This window comes from Eumetopias jubatus, unplaced genomic scaffold (assembly GCF_037043125.1).
Source record: "Eumetopias jubatus isolate StellerSeaLion01/CBP00866 unplaced genomic scaffold, mEumJub1_p1.0 scaffold_3, whole genome shotgun sequence".
Lineage (NCBI taxonomy): Eukaryota > Metazoa > Chordata > Mammalia > Carnivora > Otariidae > Eumetopias > Eumetopias jubatus.
The window spans coordinates 101,271,886-101,292,010 of NW_028274809.1; positions in this window are offsets into that span (position 1 = coordinate 101,271,886).

The window sequence follows — 20,125 nt, forward strand, 5'->3', positions numbered from 1 at the left end:
CATCATGCCTAACAGTGAAAGACTGAAAGCTCTCCCCCGAGTTCAAGAGCAAGGAAAGGATGTCCACCCAGCACTCCCATTTAACATTGTTTTGGCGGCCCTAGCCAGTGCAACTGCTTGTGTACACAGACATACAGATGCAAACGTGTGTGTGTCTACATACATACATACATACATACTCTCACACATTGCTTCTATATACAGACAATACAAATGCAAATATGTATGTGTGTGTATATATTTATATATATATATATATACACACACACATACATACTCCCATATAGTGCTTGTATATACATATGTATACATACAAACGTGGGGTGCCGGGGTGGCTCAGTTGGTTAAGCAACTGCCTTCGGCTCAGATCATGGTCCCGGAGTCCGGGGATCGAGTCCCACATCGGGCTCCTGGCTCAGCAGGGAATCTGCTTCTCCCTCTGCCCCTCCCCCTTCTCATGCTCTCTCTCATTCTCTCTCTCCCAAATAAATAAATAAAATCTTTTAAAAATAAATAAATAAATACAAATATGTGTGTGTGTATCTACATACATAGTCTCACACATTGTGTGTATATGCACGCAGATACAAATAAATACTTGTGTGTCTATACATATACATACGTACAAACTCTCACCCTTTTCTCGTGTGTATACACATATAAAATGGTTCCGCCACTTTGGAAAAGAGCTTCGCGGTTTCTTACAGTTAAGCATAACTTATCACATGGCCCAGCAGTCCCACTCCTTGGTACATATCCAAGAGAAATAAAGCATATGTTCACACAAAAACCTGTATACAAGTGTTTATAGTGGCTGTATTCGTAATCACCCCAAACTGGAAACAACCCACCATGTCCTTCAAGTGGTGGATGGATAAGCGAATTGTAGTACCCACAGACAAGGAATCCCTGTTCAGCAATATAAAGAAATGAACTACTGGGGCAACTGGGTGTCTCATTCAGTTAAGCATCTGCCTTCTGCTCAGGTCATGATCTCGGGCTCGGGGTCCTGGGATCGAGTCCCAGGTCCGGCTCCCTGCTCAGCAGGGAGCCTGCTTCTCCCTCTGCCTTTGCCCCTCCCCCCTCCCTGCTCTTTGTTTCTCATTCACTCTCTCTCTCAAATAAATAAATAAAATCTTAATTTAAAAAAAAAAGAAAAAAAATGAACTACTGATACACAGACAACAACATGATGAATCTGAAACGCATTACACTAAGTAAAAGACGCCAGACTCGGAGGGCTGCATACTGTATGATTCCACGACCTTCTGGTAAATGTCATTGACATTTTATGACATTCTGGAAAAGGCAAAATTATAGGAACAAATCAGTAGTTGTCAGGGGCTAGAGACTAGGGGAGGAAATGACACAAAAGGGACAGCAAGAGGTCATGGTGGGGACTGGGGCTGTTCTGTAAATTGATTATGGCAGTGATTACATGACGACATGCATTTGTCAAAATTCCTGCACCACGAAAGTGTGGATTTTCCTGTATGCAGATAAATGTTTAAGAGTGAATAAAGGAACATGGAACCTGGGAGCAAAGGGGCAGGGGCTGGGTCAGGGCTGCAGCCAGACTTAGGAGGGCTGGGGAGACAGTTCAGGCCAACGATACGGAGCAGGGTAGCAGGAGGGCTCAGGGTGGGCAAAGACTCGGCGGAAGGACCCATCAGGGCTCCACCGGAAAGACAACAGCGACATAAAAGCCTGAGACTGATCTCAGACATCATGTCCAGCGCTTCCCCAGCTCGATGTGTCTCAGAACCCCTTGGAGAACGCATTAGAAAGACAGAAGCAAGCCATGTCGCTCAGGTGCTCCCCTGGTGCCGAGTGGGTACCTCTTTTGTGGACAGCTGAGGAGGTTCCAGCATGGGTCATGGCCCCTGAGAACGGGGACAGGTTCAGACCTGAGAACAGCTCTCTTAGCAGCGTGAAAGGGGACAGGCTGGAGGTTCTACAGTGAGGTTTTCAGGGAAGAGGCATGAGCTACTCTGTGAGCCCAGATTCAGGCTCGGACAAAGTCGGTAGCAGAGGCAAGCTCACACAGCTGCCCAGGGAGGGTGTGAACAGAACTGCTACATCCCGGGGCACCTGGGTGGCTCAGTCGGTCTAAGCGTCTGCCTTTGGCTCAGGTCATGATCCCAGGGTCCTGGGATGGAGTGCAGCATCGGGCTCCCTGCTCAAGGGGGAATCTGCTTCTCCCTCTCCCCCCCCACTCATGCTCTCTTGAAAAAATAAATAAATAAATAAAATCTTAAAAAAAAAAAAGAATTGCTACATCCCAGCGGCAGGCAGGAGGGGTCTACTACATCCCGATGACCCTACCATATTTTCTCCATCCTTCCGCTTCCTTTATGGTACGGAAAGCTGGTAAGGCACGTGCACAAGCATACTGCACTGTTCTCTATTTGCTCCATGACCAGTGATTTGTTTGGATGGGCATCAAATGGATTTGGGGGGGGGGGAACTATTTTATAAAAACTCCCCCTTTCTCCGTTACTGGCTGGCTCGTCCCATTTTTATCTTTATCTTTCAGTAAACTGTTTTTGCTCTCTCTCTCTCTTTACCAAAAACAGATCCTTGCATATCTTATTTGGAGAATTTGAATGCTTTTCACTGTTTTCACAAAGCCAGGGACCATTTTGCCACTTTTTGTGCACACGGCTATTTCTATAGGGCAATCTGTCTTTAGGAGGGGACACAGCACTCTAAGCAGAGACTTTTTCCCTTAAGTCAGGCATACGGTTATTTAACTACAGTTTGTTTGTTTTTTTTTTAAGATTTTATTTATTTATTTGACAGAGAGAGACAGTGAGAGCAGGAACACAAGCAGGGGGAGTGGCAGAGGGAGAAGCAGGCCTCTGGTTCTGTGGCCCTGGCCTAGGGGTCTGCATTTTGAACAAGGGCACCAAGTAAGCCTGACGCTACAGACACCCACGAGCCTGTGGGACCTGCTAGTCTAATCTAGAGATGGAAAAACCAAGGTACAGTCCCGCTGTTTGATTGAAGCTGGAAGGCTCTGTTGGAGGCGGCCCCTTACTTTACCTAGAGGGAGGAACAGAAAACATTTTATTTTATTTTTTTATAAAGATTTTATTTATTTATTTGAGAGAGAGAGAGCACATGAGAGGGGGGAGGGTCAGAGGGAGAAGCAGACTCCCTGCGGAGCAGGGAACCCAATGTGGGACTCGATCCCGGGACTCCAGGATCATGACCTGAGCTGAAGGCAGTCGCTTAACCAACTGAGCCACCCAGGCGCCCTGAACAGAAAACATTTTAAACGCCAGCAGGTGCCTGATTCAGTGCTTGCTGACATGAAGGCACAACAGGCCTTTAACAATCGAAGGTGGATGGGTTGTGGAATGGGGTCCAGGCTGTCAGCACCTGCGCAAGGCTTGCAGCTGGAGTCTTAGGCTGGGTTTGAGGCAGTAGAGAGGGACAGCACAGTGGCATTCTGGTACAACAGTATGGGTTCCTCTTACAGGATCTGGGGTACTGGAAAGGGAAGCGTTCCCATCTACCTGCCCAGCACCCCCTCCACCAGGAAACCAGTTCTTCCTCCCACGGCTGTGTCATGCATAATCGTAACCCCAACTTTCTATCCACAGTGCCCAAGGAGCAGCTCTGGTTTGCGGCGTGTGCTAAGGGCCGAGTATGGGGATGTAAAGCGCAGGGGCCAAGAGACGGGTGAATTGACTTGGGGGCAGAAGCCGGTGCCACCTCCTCCCGCCCCAACGGTCTGAGTGCCCCTCTCATCCCAGCCCCCTTGCCAGCCCCCAGGTGGGGTGGCGAGCAGACCAGGAGAAGCACTGGGGTTTCGGTTTCACATTCAAGCACTCCTTGTCACCGTTCTCCCTTCCTTCCCTTTCTTCCCACTCCAGGAAACACTCAGGGTTTTTTTTTTTTTTCTTCCCCCTTCATTCTGTGCAGGAGACAAAGGCTCTTCCACTGTCATGGGTAATTTCAGGCTCTTTTCAAGGCGGAGTTTCTCATCACACCTAAGCCTGACGTCCTTACTTGCGTGGCTTTGCAGATTACTCAGAGGGCATAAACAACAGTAGCACAGAGAACAATTCCACTCCTTCTGGGCAGGAATCCATTTTCCAATTATTTCTTTATCCCATTTACTTAATGACCAAATCCAGTGTCATCCCCTCTTTTATGGCTATGAGCAGACCCATGATGAGGGGAAATGGCTTCATGCCACTGCCAACAAGGGGCCCTGCTTCCTCTGAGCCTAGAGGGACCCAGGGATGCTTCCAGGCTCTCCCTCTCCCTGCACCTGTGCCCCTGCCACTCCTCCAGGATCTGCCACCCCTTCCCACCTGTGAATCTCCAGCTCTGCCCACGCCTGGGCCCCTCCCCGTGGCAGTAAACCCCGGGCTCCAGCTCCACAAAGCCCCTTCTCACCCTGGTCCCCCTTTAAGAAGCCTCACCTCCCCGCCCCCGCCCTCCACAGGAGCTGCTCTACCTGGCGGTAACGCCAGCTGCCGGTGACTGCCACTCTCCACAGCAAGGCTCCACGCCAAGTGTTCTCCCAACTATGTGTCCTTTAGTCTCGGTGACGATCGCGTTTTATATAGGTTGAGATACGGAGAGCAGAGAGGTCAAGTGATTTGCTCAAGGTCACACGGGCAGCAAGTAAAAGAGCTACAAGCTGAACCCGGCTCTGATTCTGAAACCCCGTGTTCTCAATCACTGCCCTGGCCACCAGGGGCCTCCCCAAATCAAGCCCCTGGCCCCCCTTGACATCCAAGCAATGTTCGACCCTTCTGACTTTGGAGACCCCCTTGGCTCTCCTCCTCTCTCTCTCTTCCCCTCAACCCTCCCCTCTGGGCCAACATTGCCCTCCTCCGCCATCTCCCCACCCCAGCTTGGATCTTCAGCCTTCTCCTCTCACTCAAATTTACCCAGTTGGCTTCCCAAGTTTCGGCTCTTATCTCTATCCCCATGCATGTCCAATCTGTGTGTCCAGCTCTCCCCAGACTTCTCCTCAGCTTCAGAGGTGTGTTTGCAAGGCTTCACCCACCCTCCCACACACCCTCTACCAGAAGCACTGGAGCTAACCAGGTGCCGATCTTCCTGCTCTTCCTGACACCCCAGGGTCAGCTTGGCCTCCTTCTGTATGGCCCAACTTTTCACTGTGGAATCGGCCGTCCACATAGATCTATGAATTCTCATCTGCCATGTTGCAGCTTGGAAGGCACCAGGGGCTCAGAATTGCCACCCTCTTCAGGAACCTGCAGCCCCTGATGGGTACCATTCCTAGAGCCCCTCACCCAAGTTGAGTCCTCTGTACTTAGCTGGCTAGTCAAGTTGGCACACACAAGGTTAGCGCTAGACTTGGCTCAGAAGCCACCACCCCCTGGAAGCCAATCCTCTTATGAGGGCACGTTCTCAACTGGGTTCCAACAGCACCTGGACGAAACTTAGTGTGCTGTGTTGTTCTGTGCTGCATGCCGTGGACAGCAGTGAGGAGAACATAGAGTCCCTGCCCTTGTGAAGTTCCCCAGTTTTATTGGAAGAAACCAATAGCCACGGAGAAAATGTGTGAGGTATGTCTCCGGTCAGGTCTGAATGCCAGAGGTTGACGCTGGCAAAGGAATGACAGAAGCAAGCCTGGGCCAAGGGCAGAGTTAAACTGAGATGCAGCCACAACAGAGTCCTCAGCCAGCCCTGTGAGGAGCTCTGCGCTTGATGACTTTTCAGAGTTTTCTCCAACTGAAGCAAGAGGACTGGCCTTTCCCCCACTCCCATCCCATAGAACGTGGGCTGCTCCCAGCAAGGGCCTGAACTTGGCCAAGGCATCTGCCTCCCGCTGAAGACAACGGATAAGAGAGAGCTGCTCCATTGTACCTTTGCAGCCCCTACTCACGGCAGCTGGGGAAGCAAGTGCTTCCGTCCAAAAAGTGCAGCCCACCACAGCATCCACTCCAGGGTACAGGATGCCTACAGAGGGGCTAGCCAATTCTAAGCTGAAGGGAAAAGAAATAAAGGATCAATAGGAGATCTTCCCATTTGTTCTGGATCTTGAAATATACATTAGGTCTTTGTAAAGTAGACATTTCAAACATCTTCAGTTCCTTCCGTCCCTCCTCATATAAATACAACAAGTATGGTTAGTATTTCCTCTGTGTTTATCATGCGTCAGCTCCTATGCTAAGCTCTTCGCTTATATAACTTACTTAATCTTTACAGTACCCTAGGAATGAAGTATGGTTATTGCCCTCATCTTATATAGACAGAAAGGAAGGCTGAGAGAGGTCAAATGACCAACGTCACACGGCAAGTAAGACTGGCAAACCTCACATAGGAGATACCTTGGGAGGCTGACCTTAAATCCTGAGGGCCCCAACCTCCAGCTGCAGCCTGCCTGGGAGCAGAGGGACCACACTTGCTGGAATGGGACTTAACGGAGTAACCAATGAGAGCAGAAGACAAGGGGGCTTTCTCCGGAATCTATACCCCTGGTGAGGCCCGCCCAAAACACGACAAATAAGATTTCTCATCTATCTTGACAAATGGGGGCTTGCAGTCAGTTTAATTTGACTTAAAGCAGAAAAAAATAATGTGACATTCTTTCACCCCCAGCAAGAATGAATCCCTTTCTTCAGTGTTCCTACAGCATGGAGTCCATTTCCCTGATAATGGCTCTTCATATGACTGTCCTACCTCCCAAGGAGACCCTGATCTCTCCTTAGGGGAGAGATGGCAACTTTTTCACCATTTCTGCATCCCGTGGACCTAGCAAGGGCCCAGCACACTGGGGGTCTTCAATAAGTGGGATCTATTGTAACCAAACTTCCTCTGGGTCAGCACAGAAAACACCACAGTGTTGTTGCTCATTTGCATTTCTATATCCCCTCCCAGTCCCCTCACCTCATTGCTCTCCAAGCACATAGAACAGTGCCGAACCCAGGGCAGGTGTTGTGTGGATGCACATGTGGGTGCAGGCATGCATATGTGGTTACGTGGACTGACAGATGGGGCTAGTGAGCAAGTGAGAGAATGCTTGCTGTGGCATCTCCTGCCTATTTGGGCCACTGCTATTTCCTGTTGGCTGAGCAGTGAGCTTGCCACAGGGCCAATCAAATTTAAATGCAAGGAAGTGTATGGCCAGAGGAAAATTCTGCTGTCTCTCCTTCATCCTGGCAGCCATAACCTTGAGGGCTAACAGAGGCCCCCCCAGACCAATTCTGCTATCGGGAAGGAAAAGCCCTGAGAAAACACTTTGCATTCAGAAAATTAACATTTACAATGCAGCCAGAGAACTAGGAAATATTTCCCCAGCCAAGCACAGGACAATGCCATTTTGGTAGGGTCTGAGGGGCACTGGCAAGCTTACCTCCACCTTCCTTACCTCCTCCATATTCCAGATTCCCCTGGTATGGGACAAGGGGTCTCATTCCTGTATGTTGCTCTTGGGAGTGCACACCAATACAACCCCTATTCAAGAGCAATCTGGCCATATCTGGTGACATTTTAAATGAGCATACCGTTTGATCCATGCATTCTATTCCTAGGAATTCATCCTGCAAATACAGTCACATATATGTACAAAAAACAAACAAAAAAACAAAAAAACCCACAAAGCCCCATAAACATTGTTCGTAAAAGCAAAGCATGGAAACCACTGCACTTTCCATCAAAATGGAGATAAATAAATAAGGCATATTTTGCAGCCATCACAAAGAGTGAGAGAGTTCTACTGCCCTGATACGGAGCAATCTTTAAGACTCAATGCTGAGTGGGGGAAAAGCAAGGTGTAGACCTGTGCACATCATTTGCCACTGTTTGTGATGGTCTTATTTAGCACAGAGGGAAGAGAAGGGACTGTACTATTTTTTAGGCCCTCCAGTGATCTAGGGTTCCTCAGTTCATTGCAGAGTTTGTGGGTGGAGTGAGCATCCCCCTACTTTTCAGCAGGTCCTTCTTTCCTAATGAGGTTTTTTGTGGTCCTGGCCTCTTTGGGATGCCGCCAAGCACCAAGGTCAGAATGGCCACCAAGACGCTCTCTGGAGATGCTCGGCAGCACTGAGCCAGGCTCCCTTCTCCAGTATTCCCAGAATGTATGAGGCCAGCCTATGACCAGGCTGCTATCTCCTAGGGACTCAGTCTCAAGCTGCCTTGTCATGCCTTGGCTATGAGCTCTCTAAGACTTGGACCGTGTCCTACACAGGAAGACCAGGAATGTACAGAACACATAGTAGGAGGGACCTAGTATCTGGACCACCTCCCCATGTGTCAGGAATGGGCCACTAGGTGAATCTTGGGGTGGGGTAGCCCTACCTCCTCCAGAAGAGCTTCAAAGGCCTGAATTTGCTCTCGTTAGCCTATGTGGCTGGATGGCAGCAGGTGCCCTAAGTTCAGACGATGGGTGCTCCGATTTAGGTCTAGAGTGAATGAGAGCTAGAAGCAGGGCGGACCAGAAGTCCTGCTGCCTGGGGTGGCATTGCTGACCCCGGCAGCAGAAGGGGGGTGGTGGTGGCATCTGGTGTGCACACTGATGACCACAGCGTCCTGTCACATGACCTCAGCCATCTTTCTGGCGGCCTGCGGTTCCTCCCTTTTTCTTCAGCCTCCCTAGATCCTGTGAGGGCCCATATTCTGCTCCAGACAGTCAGGGCCCAGGTCCATTGTGGGCAGTCCCGAACCCTGATAGGGGTTGGGGGAGGGAGGGAAGAAGGAAATAGATGGGGGTAGATCCCTCTGTGGCATCTGGGGGGATTCAAGGTTGTTTTCCACCCAGTTCCCACCGTCCCAAGCAGCTGGGACAAATGGCTTCACGTCTCTCTCATTATACGTGTGTTCCTGGCACACACGTTTGCCCTAACACTCGTCACCTTGTATTGGTTAAACCTCATCCTCCTTCATTTGCTTGTGGGTGTTTGGAGGGCATTTCATTATTCCTCTCCCTGAGCCTTAGTTTTCCCATCTTTAAACAGGTGATCGGATAGCATTACCTCCGAGGCTGCTTCCACTGATCATTCTGTGGGTTGGTTCACACATTCAACCAATCAGCCCTCCTGGAAGACTCTGGCTGGATTAAAAACTTGGGGAAACTTAGGCCCAGAGAGACGAAAGACGACTCATCCAAGGTTAAACAGAACCAGAAGTGCAGACATACTACTTTAGGACTCTGAATTCTATAAAAATTGATGCCCGTTCTGTAAACAGAGCCCTCTTCTCTTGCACTTAAGCATTTGTTTGCAGATCAATACCCATTAACAATTGGGGGAGATGGGCAAAGACTCTAGCAAGGGCCCCAGGTCTCCCTGAGTGTGTCCAAAACAGCAGGGAATCACCGTCCAGGGGTTCGATAAGTCAGCAGAGGGCCTGTCACTCCCCCATCTGGTTCTCTCGGACCCCTCACCGTACCCCTCCAGGACCTCATGTTGAATCAGTCAACACAGAGGCCACCTTCAGAGGTCACTTAACTTCTCTCTAACAAAGCAGGCACAGTTGTTGACCAAATGAATAAGTGAACCTCAAAATCGTTGCATCTCTAAGTGAGAAGGTTACACTAGATTAAGACTCCTTGAAATTCCTTCCAGCTCTGACATCATCACCATTGCTAAGTGGCTGTGAGACTGGATTATACAGGGTCCTCTGGCTTTATCAACTGTTTGGAACAATCCTATTTTTTACCCCAGCTAGAGAATGATGTGCCCGAGGTCAGGGAGTGTGTGCAGGCCTACCTCAGTGTCTGTGGATTGTATGGTGGGGGTCTCAGCGCCGGCCCGCGGGGTCTGCCCCTTGCTCTTACCTCTAGGGCCCATCTCACACCCCTTCTGACCGCAGCTGGGCCGGCCTACCCCTGCAGGTTTTCACCCCTCTCCTGTCCCAGGGCTTCTCTTGACACCGTGACATGAGTCAAGTGGACAGCCTGTCCCACAAGCAGGCGTGCATGGTCCAGAGACGCAGGGCAGTTAGGGATCCTCAGAGCAGCCCCGGGCCATGGCATGGGGGCGGCAGGGCACAAGCAGATACACTCCCCAGGAGCTTCCAGCAGACTGGAGACCAAGTCAACGATGTACCCTTGATTTGGATTTTCCTTCTCCCCCTCACTCATCCCTGAGCTCCCCTCCCAAATAAACACAGGCACACACAGCCGGCCTAAGGCTCTGCCCTCAGTGGGACTCCAGGCAGAGGCACAGGCCCCGGGGATCTGAGCTAGAGCCAAGAGAAGGCAGGAGGGTGGCAGGAAGCCGCCAAGGAGGGCTTCCAGGGTGCCGAGTAGAATCTCAGGCAGGAGAGAGGGAACCTGATGTAGAGCAAGGAAGAGAAACACTAAAGCAGAAACAATCGTAGGAGGATTTCTCTCAGACAGCCATTGGGGGGCTTTGGTTGATCCAGGGTTTCTCAACCCATGGATGTCTGTAACCGGATAATTCTTTGTTGAGGAGGGGCTGTCCTGTGCACTGCGGCATCTCTGGCCTCTACCCACTAGATGCTAGCAGCACCCTCCCAGTTGAGATGACCAAAATCGTCTCCAGACATTGCCAAATATGCCCCGGTCTGGGGAGGGGTGGGGGAGCAGTGCAATTGGCCCAAATAAGAACCACTGGGTTAATCAGAGATGATTCAAGAAATATACCCCAGGGGGCAGTTTGAGGGCTAGTCACCAGAGAGAGTGGGTAAGCCTATGGACTCTGGAGTGCCATGGTTTCTTCAACAATAAAATGGGGCTGATGGTAATGGACCTAGCTCATGGGTTGGCCAGAAGGCCTTGATGAGATCATTAATATATGTCAGGACACACATGACAGAGCCTGGTACATGTAAGGGCCATGGAAGTGCCTTTCAAGGAGAAAGGACCCTAAGGCAAAACCGGAGTGCAAGCTTCCTTTAGGGGGATCTTGGTTTCTCCTTACTGATTCCCCAGCCTAAAGAAAATATGAAGGCAGGAGCGCCTGGGTGGCACAGTCGGTTAAGTGTCCAGCTCTTGGTTTCAGCTCAGGTTGTGATCTCAGGGTGGTGAGATCGGCCCCATGTCAGGCTCCACGCTCAGTGGGGAGTCTGCTCGGGTTTCTCTCTCCTTTTCCCTCTGCCCCTCATTCTGTGTGTGCACTCGCTCTCTCTCTCTCTCTCTCAAATAAATAAATACATCTTTTTACAAAAGAAAACACGTAGGCAGAGTTAGCAAACACTCAGCAAAGAACAATGGCAGCCTAGTGTGTGGGAGGCAGCAAGAAGCATAGGGCCGCTTCTGAAAGTCTGACTGGAGAGACAGCTACAAAGCCAGAGGGTGGGCCGCCTGACTGTTGCAGAACCAGAGCTTCTTGGATGTTCAGGGGCTCATGTTTTCCTGGCCAGTCCACACAGCAGCCTGCCCCCAGCCATCACTGGGGCTTATCCAGCTCAGTCTGTGTGTCCTCAGGGCCCCAAGACAAACATAGCCTGCTCTCTTTTCTGACAGCATGCCCCCCAAAAGTTGTTACAAGGCAGGCCTTCCAGACAGGCACTCACTGAGGTCTGGGAACACTGGAACGTAACTGACATGTGGGGCTGGAACCACTTGCACAGTTTCTAGAAAGAAAGATGCTCCTAGATCTCTCTTGTTTCAGGGACCCCTTCTTTCCAGATCTCCTTCCTATCCAGCGTGGAGCTTTGACTTCTCACCCTTCCCTTCCAGGTTGCCTGAAATTCAAAATCCCTGCTATTTAAAATGCGGGACAATTTATCTCCCACGAGTCTGGTCCCTCTCTCTGTCTTTGGGGGTGAGGTGAAGGGGTCAGAAGGGAGTTTGCCTTTTGGGCGAACGGGGTTCTTAAAGGTGGCATCCCAAAGGAGCAGATCTCTCTCTCTCTCTCTGTCTCTCTGAGAGAACTTCCGCCTTCCTTCTGGTCCAGGTGGCTCGAATTATAGCCTGTTTTCAAAAAATAATGTAATTGTTCTCCTCATTAAAGAAACATCCTCATGTACCACTAGGAAAGAGATAGAACCTCTAAGTGGTAAAGAGCTTGCAGGAGAGCAGGGCGAGCTGATCTGGAGCTCAGGCCCCGGCTCATGGCTTACAGGTGTTTAACTGTGATTTCTGCATTGCTGCATCCCGGAGGCTGATGTCCAAAGGGCTGGAGAAGGCCTGGCAGAAAGGAACATCACAGGCATCCTGGAGACCCATCCTCAGCAGCCAGCCTCAGGCCCCTCTCCTCTCCTGCCGCCCTCCTTCCCTATCCCCCTCCTCTGCCCTGCTCCCCCTGCACAGTTGCTACCCCCCACTCGGCCTCCGGTGACTCACTCATCCCTCCATGGCTCTGGCCTCTATGAAGCAGGATTTTATAGACTAGGAAGCCAAGTTTAAGTTGCGGCCATCCCAGAATGCCCCAGCTGCAAAGGCCCGGGAATGTGTTCAGCTGTAACCTCAGCGCTCGGAGCAGGGAGATGAGGATGACTAAGTCAAAGGCACACGGGCCCATTGGGGAAGCTGGGGTCCCTGCAGGATGCAGAGTATCCCTCTGACCCCAGCCAAGCCTTTGAGTACCTGCTCAAGAGGGTGTGCGGCTGGGGCCATCCTCTATCTGTTTCTCACTTACAGGGGCTCCAGTTTACAGATCCCAAAAGCCACAACCCACCAGCACGGCAACCACCATGCCCTGGCAGCCCTATATCCTGACCCTGCACACGTGGCCGCCAGCCAGCATTTGCAAATTTCAGCATACAGCTTTATTAGAGGGTTGGGTCAACAAGCTTTCTCTTTAATGCAATGGAATAGAATTAAATGTAAAATATCAGATATTATCACATGTCATAAAGGTAAGTCTCGTCTCTAAACGCTTTTGTTTCAGTTATGGATCTATAATCTATACTTAAGTGGGTCTGTACTGGGTTGGGTTGTACAACCCTATGAAAAAGCCAGAAAGCCGTTGCCTTACAACCCATGTGACAAATCAGCCACCCAATAAAAGCTGTCAAAAATAAATATTTGCCAACCGAAATAGACACCTTGAGCCAGGAAGAACTCTACTCAAGTGCCCTCCCCATAGCAAGAAAAGGTGGAGGCCACATTCCCACTCACACTGTACTGAGCTCGGCCGCCCCTAAAGAACCGTCCACCACATGACTTGGTTTGATTTCCACCGCTAGAGGATCAGTGTTCTCGGCTGAGAAACGGGCAGATGGAAGACCTTCCTGGAAGAGTGCCAACAACATCAGAGGCAATGAAAGTGGAGCGCCCCGCACCAGCGAGTGAGTGTTCAACAACAGTTGATGGCAGCTGGTGGGTGAGGAGGCCCAGTGGCAGGCAGAAGGAACTCCAGGGTCTTCTGGGCCCTCACCCAGCATGCTCTCCTGCCCAGGCTTAAGTAGGACCTCTGTGCAGGAGGGTTTAAGACCAGGCTTCTGCCTCAAGAAAGCACCTTTGGGGGCTGACCGGGAAATGTCCTGTCTTCAGAGCACATGCCACGATGGTACGCCCTCAAGGAGAGAGGGCAGAGCCTTGGAGTAAAGTCAAAGGCGGGGACACTCAAGTGGGGACCATGCAAGAGACACCCCTCAGGGTCACTGCCTCAAACACACTCAAGGAGGGAGGTGTGGGGCTGACTCCGTGCCTTTTCCTTCTCTTTTCCAAAAGGCCCTGCCCGCCTCTGGCCCACCCCTCAGGTCAACAGCTTGCATTTGAGCACCTGAGGGGATGCTCCTCTCCAAAGTGCATTACTGAGGCCTGTGGTTAATTTTTCAGTAGCTGCTTGCCTTGCTAATGGTCTGGGAAACTGGCTGGGCCTCCACCCCTGCCTAAGTGCCCAGGCCTCCCCCACCCCTGCCCTACTTGGGCAGGAAGCCCAGCGCTGCCCCACAGCCAGGCCCACCACACCACCATCAGCTCCTGTGTGTCCTCTGCCAAGGACTTGGACCTCTGCCGTGAGGCCTGGCATTGTATTTTACCCATAATTGTACCTGGTCCTTGCATGATAAGCCCAGGGAAGTGAAAAGTTGTGTCTTATTTCACCTAGAGAACCAGTCACGTTCTGAAGTAAAGGCTACTTAGGAAGACATCCCAGGTCTCCAAAGTTGATGGGAAAAGGAAAGTGGCCTTCTGGGTCTGGAGACTCTGCACTGTCACCAGGGCCATTAGGATGCCCAGCCCCGGTCAGCTCTAACTCTTCCTTCTGCCACCACCACACTGGCCTCAGTGGGTCTTCACCACGCTGTGCCTCGCCAGGCCCCAGGCCAGAGACCAGGCTGGAGTGTGTGGGTCTCCAAGCCCATTGGCCTGTGACCCCCCAGAAGAAAGCACCCTTGCTTTTTAGGCTGAAATCATTATAGTCTAAGTCCCTACCACCATCTACCCTAAGTGTACCTGCCCCACCTCCACCACGGTTTTTCTTAAGAGTGTTTCCCAGAAGACCGCCGGCAAGGGCTTCCGAATGAGGCCCTTCCTCCAGCGTCTGGTTTTGCCACCACGTTGTCAATGACAACATGAGATGGCCATGTGCCCACTTGTGCAGGCATGGCTCTTTCCACAGAAACCACTGATGTCCCCACTTGAGGGGGAACAGGATCCCCGGTGGCCCACAGCACAACCAGGCCCAAGAGTCTCTGGGCAAAATGTCCCACGAAGCTTGGAGTTAACCCACATCCAGCACTCTGGGCTCACACAACCCTCGTGCTGACCCTGCCACTCCACTCCCCTTGCCTGCGCCAACATGATTCCCTGGAATGGAAGGGTGGACCAGGGGCTGGGGGGACAGGTGCAGCTCAGTCAGCGGGAACTCTGAGCTGCCAGGCCAATGCTCCCCAGGCCCAGAGGGCACCTCCTTGCCCAGTGCTGAGACCCCCTCATTTCCCACCCCAAGGGAATGACCAGCTAATAGAACATCCATTCTCTGCAGCAAGAAAGCCACCCAGCGTGTGGTCTGGCCTGGACACTGGCTGACTTAAGAAAAGAGCAACAAATACCCACCTTAAAGGCACGCTTTCCATCCTTGTCCTTCATGAGAACAGTTGCAAAGCACCTGCCAAGGGCCAGGCGCTGGGTCTGGGAATGGAGGGATGGCCCGGGGCTCACAGGTTAAGTGGGTTTAGGCCCCACTGCAGGGATGTGGAGGCTCTATGTGGCCCGATGCGCGCAGCGCGTGCACACACACACACACACACACACACACACACAGCGGGGCATTTACTTACGTGGTGGGGGGGATAGGCACAACATTGGAGCTGGAAGTAGTGGGGAAAGGGCATGGAGTCAGCCTCGGGCAGCCTCGGGCTGAATTCTGGTTCTCCTTCCACCAGCTATGTGATGGGGAAATTCACCGCACTACGCAAACCTCACTGTCCTTTCCTATGGAATGAGGACACTGACCCAAACCAGACCATCTGTGCCTGGAATCTACCTCTCTGGTGTCCCCTCAGCACCCCTGGTATCTTCCTGCCCAGTGGGGTCTAGGCATGGGGGGCGGCTGATCCACAGTTGCTGGTCTCCTGCCTAAGCCCACTGAGAAGGGACTGTAAGGGACAGTGCAGAGCAGAGGGAAAGTGGTGGGCCTCTCCCTGTGAAGTCCTCAGAGGCCTTAGGCAAAGTCAGAAGTGACAGAGGCACCCCATCCCCCACCAACCGCCATCCCAGGGCACCCAGCCTAAGGCCAGCTGTATTTGCATGTTGTTTGCATAAATTTGCATAAGCACTGTATACGTGTATCTTGTAGCCAATTATTTCATTCAGGCATCGCTGCATTCCAGGAAAGGGCACCAGGAGAGATGTGGCCCTGTGGGCTTCAGTGTCAAAAGGGCACCCAGAGCCCCTGCCCCATCCCTCCCAACCCTGGGCCTGCACCTCCCCTCTCCCAGCACCTGCTGACCCTGAACCCTTCTCAGGAGCTATTGTCTACTGCCTTCGGCTGCGACCACCAGAAATTCCAGTTTCCTGGGGAAGGCAGAGTCTTGACACCTCCAATCTTCTCCTACTCTTCAGTGGCCTTAATTTAACCAAAGGAGAATCTTATAGATGTGGAGGGGACTTTTGGGATGTTTAACACAGGGATGGTCAACCTGATCCCACCTATAGATAAGTAAGAGGGACCCTGATCTAGATAAGGGACGGGACACACACCCACCCTTGATCCAGGCCCTCAGCCCACAAAGGCAGCTGCGGAGACCTCAGGCTCCTCAGAGCATTTGCAACCCACTGCATTTTACTTCTGGGGGAATGGAAGTCTGAGGAGGGGAAGGTCCTTGGCCAAGGTCATGGCAGAGGCGGCAGAGCTGGAACCAGAACCCAGGGGAGCTGACATCCTCATGCACCCAGCAAAAGTGGAGAGCATGCCCAGGAGACTGCAGGCCTCACAGAACAACTTCCAGAATCAGAGCAGCCAGATGGGCCTGGAGCAGAAGTGGGGAGACAGGGGTCCCATCCTCCTTTCCACCCTGGGGGAATGAGGGTTTCTGGAACTTCAGGAAAGACTGTGACCCTGAATGGGAGAGGGGAGGGGAGACGGGACCTTGCTGCTACCAAATCAAGCCCTCGAGCCCCGGCCAGCCTAAGGGACAGAGTGCACCCAGGGTCCTAGGACTCTCTTTTCACCCTGCCTCCCACCCTGCTTCTAGATAAGGGGTAGGTAGGGCCTATAGTCTGCAGTCCAACCCTTGGCCTAAGCCCAGGGGATTGATTGTGGCAGAGGACAAGGAGCCAAGGTTATCTAGGTGAGAGGAGGTAGGGACTTAACATGAGTACCATCTGTCCTTAGCTTACTGCTCCCACTTCATCATCCCCATTTCACAGATGTGTTGAGCTGGCAGGAGTGGGAAGCCTAGCAAGGGGAGATTTGATGGTCAGCTCCAAGGTGGAGCATGGCCAAGTCAGGAGACTTGGCTCCCAGACTAGGGTGCCATGGCACCTGCTGACCTCTGGGACAGGGGAGGGGTGGTGAGCATTCACTGCCTACTGGTTCCTCGCCATGGGCTCAGAGCAGAAAGGGTTCCCTGAGCACTTCTCAGCAGAGGAGAGGATCTAGATCAGGACACAGGACCAAAGAAGAAGACTTTTCCAAGGGGGAAGAAGGGGCCTGCCAGGAAGTGTATTTCTTATGAAACTGGCTTTTTCAGTGGTCTGTCTTCCTCTCCCTGAACACACTTGCTTTTTCTCTCAGATTGGCTGGCAACGTTTTACTGAATACCTACGAAGGACCAGGCACTTTCCTGGCAATTTCTCACTTCACTCTCACACCACCTGAGGCGGTGTATTCTCTCGGATTACAGCTGAGGGGATCAAGGTTCTGTGGGGAGACCACATTTGAATCCAGGTCAGCGTGTTTCTTTACCCTACAGACGCCTCCAGAGACCAAGCCCGGGCCTCTCCTCCTCCTAGGAGACGCTGTGCCCAGCTGACTATGGTTCCTGGCCCTTGGCACAGATCGCAGCTCTTGGGCCATCACCCACCTGATATCCACCTTTCCTGCCAGGGCCCAGCAAACATTTGAGGGTGGCTCTGAGGATGATGACGCACTCGAGTGCAAGCCAGCAAAACCAGCACCACGCCAGAGAGACGCAGGCTCTTGGCAGCCTACCTGGCACTCCACAGACCTGCTCCAGGCTGTGCAAATCTCAGGGGGACAGGGTCGTGGAGCCATCGCCCCTGTGGAGGCTGGGAACAGCTGATGGAAACTCACCTAGGCACGGCAGGCACAGTGAGGAGTGTTGGGAACAGAACCCCGCTCCATGGCTCATGTCCCCTCTGGTCGCACCACACAGACTGCCCCTGTTCCGCCCCCGCACCACGCTGGCCCCAGGCCTGGGCACTAAAGGGGATCACGAAGGTGTGCTGGCCACTGCCCACAGGAGCCTTCCACTTAGCAAAGCAAAGGTAGCAGAAAGATCCGGGAGTCAGGCCTCTGTCGTTGCCTCAGTGTGGGAGGCCAAGCAGGTCACTTTCCCCATCTGAAGAATGGAGCTGATCCCATTCACCTGGCAACCCCGTAAGTGAGGCTTATATGGGGTGATTTACACATGGCACGGTGCTGGCCTCCAGGTGGGACTTCAACAAATGTCATTTGCCTTACTTCGCCTTTCCTGGAGAACCAAGACGCACAAAACAGAAGGGAGCAGGTTGAAACACAGGGGCAGGGGCGGGGGGAGGGCTTATCTCTGCTGCTGACCACAGTGTGTTTGTAGATGAGCCTGAGGTCAGTGACCCCACCTCTGCCCTGTATAGCGGTGACTCTCTGAGTCCCAGTCCGGGAGCTGACTCTCTCTTCCGTCCACCCCCGGCACTCAGTGAGCCAAGAGCATACCACCCAGCGGAAGGAGCAGCCCGTGCAGAGATGGCGGCTGAGGCCTCTGGTGAGCAGGATCCCTCCACCCCAGGCTGTGGGGAGTCCCCTGGCATGAAGGACAATACCTTGCACCCCCCATCAGGTGAGACAGACGTGCGGAGGGACGGAGAGGAAGCAGGGAGGGGCATGGGGTGAGCACCTTATCATGATCTCCCCCCATGTGACCCCAAGCTGGTGGGATTTTCTTTCCTCAGTGATGCCTGGCTGAAGTGCAAGGGCACACCCTTCTCCCTAGCCCTCCATCCGCTTCTCAAAAGTCCAGCGGAGGACGTGCCATGACCCTGCTCTTGCCATGAAAGGGTGATGGCCGCTGAGGGGGGAGAAAGGACTGGCCACGGCAGCACCCAGGTGTTTTCCTATTTAGTTTGCTTACACAACTGGCCTTTTCCAAAAGCAACTTAAAACGATAGCTTAAGAGTGAAAAGTTTAATGCCAAGGCTTATGGTAAACTTGACACCAAAAAAATCATGGACTAGGGGAAAATAAAGTAGAACTTAAATATATTCAATGAGGATCATATAGTCAGGACTATGGGCCTGAGTATCCTAGTTACCATGGTAAAAAGAGAAATAAGATCAGTTACTGGAAAGGAGTAAGCATACTAACCTTACATTTTTCTTCTTGGAGCTTTGTATAATAGGCATTGAGTGTTGTGAAGGACAGAGTCATTTACACCCTATTTATAAAAATTCAGAAGCAGATTAAGTCAGGACGTTTGGCTGATAAAAACCTCTCAGAAAGCCAAGGGGACAGTATTAAAGTGCCACCCGGTGAGGCTGAGTGTAGCCTGATACAGGCTCCTGATCATCAGCCGTGGCCCAGGTGTTCAAGGAGTTGCTGCTTTCATGTGTACCATAGACCAGGGTTTCTCAAACTTGAGCATGCACATGATCTCTGGAGGATCTTGTTAAAATGTACTTCGGATTCAGGACATCTGAGGCGGGGCCGAGACTCTGTTAATTCTAAACCCTCCCTGAGGCCATCACACGCACCACCTTTGGAGCAAGGGACTAAAACCCAGACTTCTTTAGTTGTGTGCCTTTGCAAAGTCCCCCAACTTAAAGGCAAAGTAATTCTACCATAGACCGACAAGGAGGACCCACTTCTGGGGCAGGCTCATTGAATGTTCCCGGGAGGTACTGGGCCAGCCTCCTATATTCTCACTGGCCACCAGCAGTCTAGTCACAAGCCAAGACACTTGATGATACACAGAGAGTTAAGTACCTACTATGTGCTAGTGAGCTCCCTTAGAGGAGTGGTTGCTCCTACCCACCCCATCCCCAGTCCATTATCCATACTCCCCTTTTAGCACTTGCCTTTAGAACCTTCTCCACATTCTTAGGCTGGCCACAGTTAAATCTCCTGTGGATGCACGGTTCATTCCACTGAGCTGAGAGAGTTTTCCTCTCGGGAGGGCTCACGTTTCAACAGAAGACTGGAAGAAGGGCAGCCTTATGCCAGAGTACTAAGCTCAGGGGTACTGAGGTGGGGGTCCCAGTGCCCTGGAAGCCACCCTTATTATGCCATACAATACTGGTTCGAAATGAGATGCCAGGTGGTGACAGAGTTTGTAAACTTCGATCCCAGGCCCCAAGCACACTTTTGCCAGCTTGCTTCTGCATTCGGTGCCTCTTCCTCACAGACTATTCCTACCATCGGCCGCTACCTCAGCTCTGGGTGGTTCCCATATGCTTTTACCCATTGGGTCACCTCAGTGGCCAAGAAATTCCTCCATTTGCCCAGATCACCGTCAGGATCGCCCTCCTGAATTGCAACCTCCTTCCCTCCCTCATGAGAGAGAGCAGTTCCTTGCGCCCCGAGGCTTGAGCACCCTCCCTGGGGCTGGGGCTCCAGCCCAA